The following is an 8,386-nucleotide window of genomic DNA, read 5'->3' on the forward strand; positions in this document are numbered from 1 at the left end:
CAGTGAAGAATAAAAATTTGGGGGTGGGGCAGGGGGGCAGGAAGAGGGATGTAGCAGGTAAAAGTGGAGAAGTACCTGCTACTTGAGGAGTCAGATGTCAGCAAGGTTGTAGTATGTCATAAATCCAATGTCTATATTGAGTTCATGAATTTCTGTATCTAGAAGTTTGATGAAGTGAAGTTCATAGGCTTGTCTATGAAAAGTGTTTTGTAATGTCCCTTTGAGGATTAGAAATGGTAGATTGGAGAGAGAGTGGTTTTCTTGTGAGAAATGTGACCCCACAGGTAATTGGGTGATCTTGTCTTTAATAGATTTCCAGTGTGCGTTCATTCTGGTGTGCAGTTGTTGTTTGGTCTCTCCTACATCTTATGCCCTATTCCATCAGGGCATTTGGTGCATTGGATGAGATATATAACATTTCTGGAGGAGCAGCTGTAAGATCCAGGAATGCTGATGGTTCTGTTGTGGGGTGTAGTAATTGTGGGGGTGGTGGAGATGTGTTGGCAGGTTTTGCATTTCTTGTCATGGCATGGTCTGGATCCATTCAGTGTGTCCTGGGCCATAGGAAGTTTGCTTCTGGTGATGAGGAAACTTGGTGAGGGGGAGTTATTGTCCTGTCTATTATTGTATTTACTCAAATCTAAGATGACCCCTCATAAACAAAAGGCAGGGGAGCATCATTTTACTGGAATACTGGACAGGGCTGGCAGCAGTCGAGGTTTGGCTCCATGCAGAGAGCTGAAGCTGGAGCTGAATTGCCATCTGCCCCAGACTGGGGTGGCTTGTGCAGGAGGCACATGGCTACGGAAGCCTGGGAGGAGATGGCATGGTGAGGGAGGGGAACAGTGGAGACATGCCTGTGTGGTTTGGAGGGGCATGGGGGAGACTGTGCTACCTCCACCCCCTGCCTCCACCACTTATTTATGAACCCTGGAGCTGCTGCTGATGTTTCTGCCTGACTGGGCAAGGCAGGACTGGACTGGGTCCATCACCCCTGACTGCCCCAGAGCTGAATCAGAGCAGAGCAGCAGAAGGTAAGTAGTAGGGGGGAGTGGGTTGTTGTGGGGGACATGGAGTGGAGAAGGAGGCATGGGAGGGCAGGTGGCAGGGGTCAGGCACAGGCACTGGGGGGTGGGGAAGGGGGCACCAGGCAGCAGAAGACATATGCCAGGGGTAGGTGTCAGGCCCCTTGCCCCCTGCTGCTGCTTTCCCAGGTCACAGCTGTGGCATAGGAAGCACTTAAGACAACCTTCCAAGAATTAGTTCCATACATGGAAAATTATAACAAATGTATATTCTTCTATGTGTAGGATCTAATTATTGAAGGGACTTCTTAAATTTGAAGAGATCTTGGATTGAGATACATACAATATGTTACTTTATCTAATCAGGAACAGATCTAGTACCACCTGACTTTGGTGATACTTTATATCTCACAGAAGCAACTACTGAATAGTTGAAATGAACAATTTATAAACTGGAAATTATTTGGTTAATGATCACGATGACAGTGGTGATGATGATGGTGGTAAGGCAGGACTAAATCTCTGACTTAATGTATAAACACAAGCTATAATGTTTTGCACTATTACATCTGCACTGAGCCCAATAACCCATGTATATGGAGATGAAGTTATGGCAAAACACATGGTTTAAGAAAAAGTAACTTGACTATGGTTTATTAATCACATATGGTGCACTCATGATTGGTTTGTAAATTATTTATTTACTAACTAGAAATGAAGCCAAGTTCATAATGAACATGCCTCAAAACAGGATGTTTGACTGGCTTTACAAAGCTATTACAGCTATGGACATTAAAGGCATTTGGTATAATAAAAACACACATACATTTTAAATATATTCTTTTTCACATGTGGGTTTTTCTTAGGAATTCTGGTCAGGTGGTAGAACTGTGATTGAGACTAGCCTTCTTGAAAGCTATGACAATGCAAGTTCACCTGAGCCAAGACTGGGCAACATTTTTTGTTTTGCCAAGAACAGATTATTCTCTGAAAAATATGCACATCTGGGTTGACTGAAATTGTTGGTGAAGTTGGTTTGAGTGTGATGAGTAGTTTCATCTGAGAAGAATTTGAGATTTTTTTAAGTTTACATTTCTTAATGACTTGAAAGTCGATTTCCCCCCCACCCCTTTCAAAATGGCATTTTTTCTGAAATTTAGTTAAGTTTCTTGAAAAATGCAAAGGTTAAAAACACCAGAAAATGAAATCAGAATTTATTTCCAGGTTCAAACAGTTTTCATTCGACCTTAAATTAATTTTTAGCAATTCTCATTTCAGTCACTTGAAATGGCTTTTGTTGGCGGAACCAAAAAAAAACAACAACCAAAAAATCAGTTATCCACACAGTCCTAAAATGCACGAATTTTGGCTGTGCTGAGAAGCTTAATGTAGGTGGATTAGATTTAGGGAGTACTGTAGGGAGTCAACATACTCTGAAAAAAATGACATATGATGCTGCTTTTAGAATGCCAACAGCAGGAGATCAACTCTGTGTTCCTAGCATTGCTGACCAAGGGAAGCGTTGGAGGAAATTTTTGCTAAACATATCCAAGTGCCTGAGTTCCAAAAGCCTCTGATGTGCTATTTTATCCACTGTTGCTGACCTAGCTAGGGAGTCCTTGTAATCTCTCACACAGAGCCCTGGCTCTTGCCACACTATTATCTGGCTTTTAAACATTTCAGTAAGGGAATATGTGATTTTCTTCAGTCAGTCATGTGTGCCTAAAACAATCATCCTCACCAGGGCCTGGAATCTTTTTTCCATTCCCTTTTGAAGTTCCTTGTAGACATTTTTTTTGTTACTCATCCCTGTAGGCAGAGGACTTTACTAGAAATAATTCCTCCTGTGGGAATGTTTGGAATAGCCTCTTTCATAAAGAAACTACACCTGATCTCCTACAGGCTTTGTCTAGAATGGAATTGCACACTGGGTGCATCTACACATGCACATTAATGCTCATTAGCCTATTTTAATGTATATTAAAACACCATGTAAAAATCCCTGGACATTTTTACTCACGTAAGCACCACAGTGCTGGGTGGTTTGAAGAGCACCTAGTGCTGCAACACTTGTAGTTGCATAAGCAGCAAAATGCATGCCAGTGCTGAGAAAATGGTGGCAGTGTACTTTTGAGCTAAAACACCTTTGACATGCTTTAGTTCAAAAGCACACCACCACCATTTTCTGCATGCTGACACACATTTCACCTCTTATACAACTGGACATGGTGCAGCACAGTTCGCCTCAGCTTGTAGGCAGAGCAGACTCAATTAATCAAGTCTCCTCCGAAGTGGAGGATCTCCGGCACATTGGGGGTGGGGAAAGTGTGTATAAATGCCCCATATGTTTTTTTTTTTTTTTTTACTTGTTGCTTAATGAGCACCACTTTAAAAGTGTGCGCTTTAGTAAATGCACATTAAGCCAAGTTAACGTACATTTTCCTAGTACCTCACAATGGATGGAGGGCATTTATACATGTACCTTTGTTTGATCCAATGTGCCAGATATCCAGCACGTCAGATAAGACTTGATTAAATTGAGTCTGCAGAACATGTGAGCTGATGCACTCAGCGCTGCATAGCATGCATTTGTATAAATGGTGAAATGTGTGTCAGCGCACAGAATATGGTGGCGGTGTGCTTTGAACTAAGACACCTGCAATGCGTTTTAGTTCAAAAGCACACCACCACCATTTTCTAAGCACTGATGTGCATTTTACCATTTATACAAATGCATGCAGTGCACATGTGTACAAATGCCCAGAGGTACTAGATTTAATGTAAATTAACTACAACTCATTAATGTACTTGTACATTACTGTACAACCCACTGTGTTGTAAGACCATGTTAGCCAACTCCTCCTTACAAGAAATGATCAAAAGCAGGAATTTCTCCTTGGACAAAACCGTCGTGTATTGTGTTATATGTGGTTTGTCCAATGACACTAAATATGGAAGCAAGTACAGGAGATGTATTTGGAGAAAGATAAATTTGGCTCTATTTTTAGGAAATCTCCAGAAGCAAAGTGAATTCTGAGATATAGAGTAGGCCAGCGTTTCGCAAGCGGCATGCTGCAGCACACTGGTATACACAGTCAGGCACGTCCAGGTGTGTTGTGGCATTTTGGGCTGGAGCCACACCCCATGTCTGGCTGGAGCCAAGCCCCCTCATCTGCTGCTGCAGGCAGCCAGACAGGCGGGGGGGAGGGCGTGGCTCCAGGCAGTGATTCAAACACGGCGCCACCCACTTCCCGCCACTCACTACCCCCACCTCCCCCATCTGTGGTATTCAGCTGATCACCACTTGATTCCCGCCCTTTGTCCCTTCCTCCATGGCTTTTGGCTGTTTGTCCCTCCGCCCCCCATCTGCAGCATTTGGCTGCTCATTACCCTCCTGCCCACCTTGGCTGGTGTGCCATGGGGTATAAGAGTTTGGGAAATGCTAGACTAGACCTTTATTGTTCCAAGGCCTGTACAAATAAAGAACCAAAAGGTAGTTTCTTTGCTAGGATCTCAGCTGGCAAGGTGAATGCTCAATGTGTCTGGTTATTCCTGCAGGTCTTCTCATCTGTCTCAAAATTTCAGAACTCCATTCATTTTAAACATTTCAGTAAGGGAATATGTGATTTTCTTCAGTCAGTCATGTGTGCCTAAAACAATCATCCTCACCAGGGCCTGGAATCTTTTTTCCATTCCCTTTTGAAGTTCCTTGTAGACATTTTTTTTGTTACTCATCCCTGTAGGCAGAGGACTTTACTAGAAATAATTCCTCCTGTGGGAATGTTTGGAATAGCCTCTTTCATAAAGAAACTACACCTGATCTCCTACAGGCTTTGTCTAGAATGGAATTGCACACTGGGTGCATCTACACATGCACATTAATGCTCATTAGCCTATTTTAATGTATATTAAAACACCATGTAAAAATCCCTGGACATTTTTACTCACGTAAGCACCACAGTGCTGGGTGGTTTGAAGAGCACCTAGTGCTGCAACACTTGTAGTTGCATAAGCAGCAAAATGCATGCCAGTGCTGAGAAAATGGTGGCAGTGTACTTTTGAGCTAAAACACCTTTGACATGCTTTAGTTCAAAAGCACACCACCACCATTTTCTGCATGCTGACACACATTTCACCTCTTATACAACTGGACATGGTGCAGCACAGTTCGCCTCAGCTTGTAGGCAGAGCAGACTCAATTAATCAAGTCTCCTCCGAAGTGGAGGATCTCCGGCACATTGGGGGTGGGGAAAGTGTGTATAAATGCCCCATATGTTTTTTTTTTTTTTTTTACTTGTTGCTTAATGAGCACCACTTTAAAAGTGTGCGCTTTAGTAAATGCACATTAAGCCAAGTTAACGTACATTTTCCTAGTACCTCACAATGGATGGAGGGCATTTATACATGTACCTTTGTTTGATCCAATGTGCCAGATATCCAGCACGTCAGATAAGACTTGATTAAATTGAGTCTGCAGAACATGTGAGCTGATGCACTCAGCGCTGCATAGCATGCATTTGTATAAATGGTGAAATGTGTGTCAGCGCACAGAATATGGTGGCGGTGTGCTTTGAACTAAGACACCTGCAATGCGTTTTAGTTCAAAAGCACACCACCACCATTTTCTAAGCACTGATGTGCATTTTACCATTTATACAAATGCATGCAGTGCACATGTGTACAAATGCCCAGAGGTACTAGATTTAATGTAAATTAACTACAACTCATTAATGTACTTGTACATTACTGTACAACCCACTGTGTTGTAAGACCATGTTAGCCAACTCCTCCTTACAAGAAATGATCAAAAGCAGGAATTTCTCCTTGGACAAAACCGTCGTGTATTGTGTTATATGTGGTTTGTCCAATGACACTAAATATGGAAGCAAGTACAGGAGATGTATTTGGAGAAAGATAAATTTGGCTCTATTTTTAGGAAATCTCCAGAAGCAAAGTGAATTCTGAGATATAGAGTAGGCCAGCGTTTCGCAAGCGGCATGCTGCAGCACACTGGTATACACAGTCAGGCACGTCCAGGTGTGTTGTGGCATTTTGGGCTGGAGCCACACCCCATGTCTGGCTGGAGCCAAGCCCCCTCATCTGCTGCTGCAGGCAGCCAGACAGGCGGGGGGGAGGGCGTGGCTCCAGGCAGTGATTCAAACACGGCGCCACCCACTTCCCGCCACTCACTACCCCCACCTCCCCCATCTGTGGTATTCAGCTGATCACCACTTGATTCCCGCCCTTTGTCCCTTCCTCCATGGCTTTTGGCTGTTTGTCCCTCCGCCCCCCATCTGCAGCATTTGGCTGCTCATTACCCTCCTGCCCACCTTGGCTGGTGTGCCATGGGGTATAAGAGTTTGGGAAATGCTAGACTAGACCTTTATTGTTCCAAGGCCTGTACAAATAAAGAACCAAAAGGTAGTTTCTTTGCTAGGATCTCAGCTGGCAAGGTGAATGCTCAATGTGTCTGGTTATTCCTGCAGGTCTTCTCATCTGTCTCAAAATTTCAGAACTCCATTCATAAAGCAGAACTGGTTTCATATGCTTTTCTGGGCCACAGGATTACTACATTTCCCATTGTTCCTTAGGGTCTCCCAGTAACAGTGACTAAGACAACAAGCAAGGTCTTTTTTTTTTTTGGGGGGGGGGGGGGTGGGAATCCAATGAGCCTCAGACAGCTGCCCAAGAATAATATTTTGCCACCAGTGGTCTCATCTAGTGAGCCACTGACAGCTAGGGAATGAAAATGAGAGTTAACTGAAAACACCATCTTTAATTGTTTTCTGGTGAACCCCTGACTCTGGTCCTTGTTTCCTAAACCCAGCTTGTTGTTCCTGGTTTCCTGTTCCCTGGATTCCATTTCCTGACTTCCATGCTCTAACCTTGTTTCTGGATCCTACCTGTTGACCCCTTGGTTTCACACTGCTTTGTCATCATCACCTGGCCTAGCTTGTTGATTGTCTATGCCCTGGTTGTGGGCCTGACAGTATGTTATTAAATGATTTCTACATGCAGTACAAGTTGTTTTCTGTGCATTAAGAAATAAAATGTGTTAAAATATTCAATCCCAAGCAAAATCAGGAAAATTCACACTCCTTTTAAAAAGTATAAAATTTCACACAAATGCCAAAACGATTATAAAAATTTCAGCCAGTATCAAAGTCAGTTAAGTAGCACGGAGGGAAGGGGAAATCTTGCTCCTTGCCTTAAACTACTGTTTAGCTCTGTTCTGCTGGATTCCTCTTTGGATGGGTCTCTATTTCAGCATTGAGAGAAACAAGTCCTATACAGGTGCTAAATTTTGCTTCTAGACTTAAAGGGTACAATATGTGCACATCTAAGGACTGGTATGAGCCTTGAGTAGTAAGCCACTGCCACATATTACACAACTAAAAGGAGATATTGGATAAACAGAAGTAATTAGTATTAGGGATGCACTGATAAGAGATTTTGGGGGCTAATACCGATGGCCAAGTTTTAAGAAGCCATAATCAGCTGATACTGATATGCAGCTAGGCAGTGTGGAGGGTGGCGTCTGGCTGGTAAGTCTGTTATGGGGGAAGGGGTGAGGAGGGAGGGAGTGAGGCTGGAGCAGGGTGTGGGACACAGGGGTGGGGAAGTGGAGGGGGGTGGCTTCTACCGCTACGCACACCCTGGGAGGGTATGAGGTGTGTGCCCCAAGATCTGCATGCAGGATGAGGGTGGTCTGGGGCTGGCACTGAGCTCTTCCCAGCAGGGGGGCTGGGCTGGGCTGAGCTGGGCTGTGTTCGGGGTGGGCAGCAGCAGTGCTGGGAGCAGGGCTATGGGGTGGGGGCTGCAGCCACCCCAAAACTCACCGTAGCCCTCCCAATCTCCCCTCCCAGCACCGCCACTGCCCACCCTAGGCGCAGCCCTGGCCCAACCCCCCTCCCCTCCAAGGAAAAGCCTGGTGTTCCCCAGGCCCCAGCCCACAGCAGCAGCCTGCCCTCACCCCATGCAGACCTGGGGGCACATGCCCCCCATAGCAAGTCACTTTACTTGCACTGTTAAAGCTTGGTAAACCCTTGGGAAGCACTTTGGGAATCCTGTGGTATTGTTTGTTGGAGTTAGAAATTTATGTCATGGAACAAACTGCACTGGGTTCAGGAAAGGCCCAGTAATAGAATTTACCAATATCTGAACACAAATCCTTCCCTTGGTCAAGAGTTCAGTTACACATCTCAATGCTGATGACCATGCTATATCACTGAGACCCCTGCTCTGATCAGGGGGTGTTGAGGAGCTGTCTGGTCTCATAGGAAGTTCCAAGGGAAGAGCTTTCAGCCTTTTAACCTCCCATACATAATCTTGTGGATTAAATACAACACTGGAAGTCAAGC

The sequence above is a fragment of the Alligator sinensis genome, unplaced genomic scaffold, assembly GCF_000455745.1.
Source record: "Alligator sinensis unplaced genomic scaffold, ASM45574v1 scaffold727_1, whole genome shotgun sequence".
NCBI lineage: Eukaryota > Metazoa > Chordata > Crocodylia > Alligatoridae > Alligator > Alligator sinensis.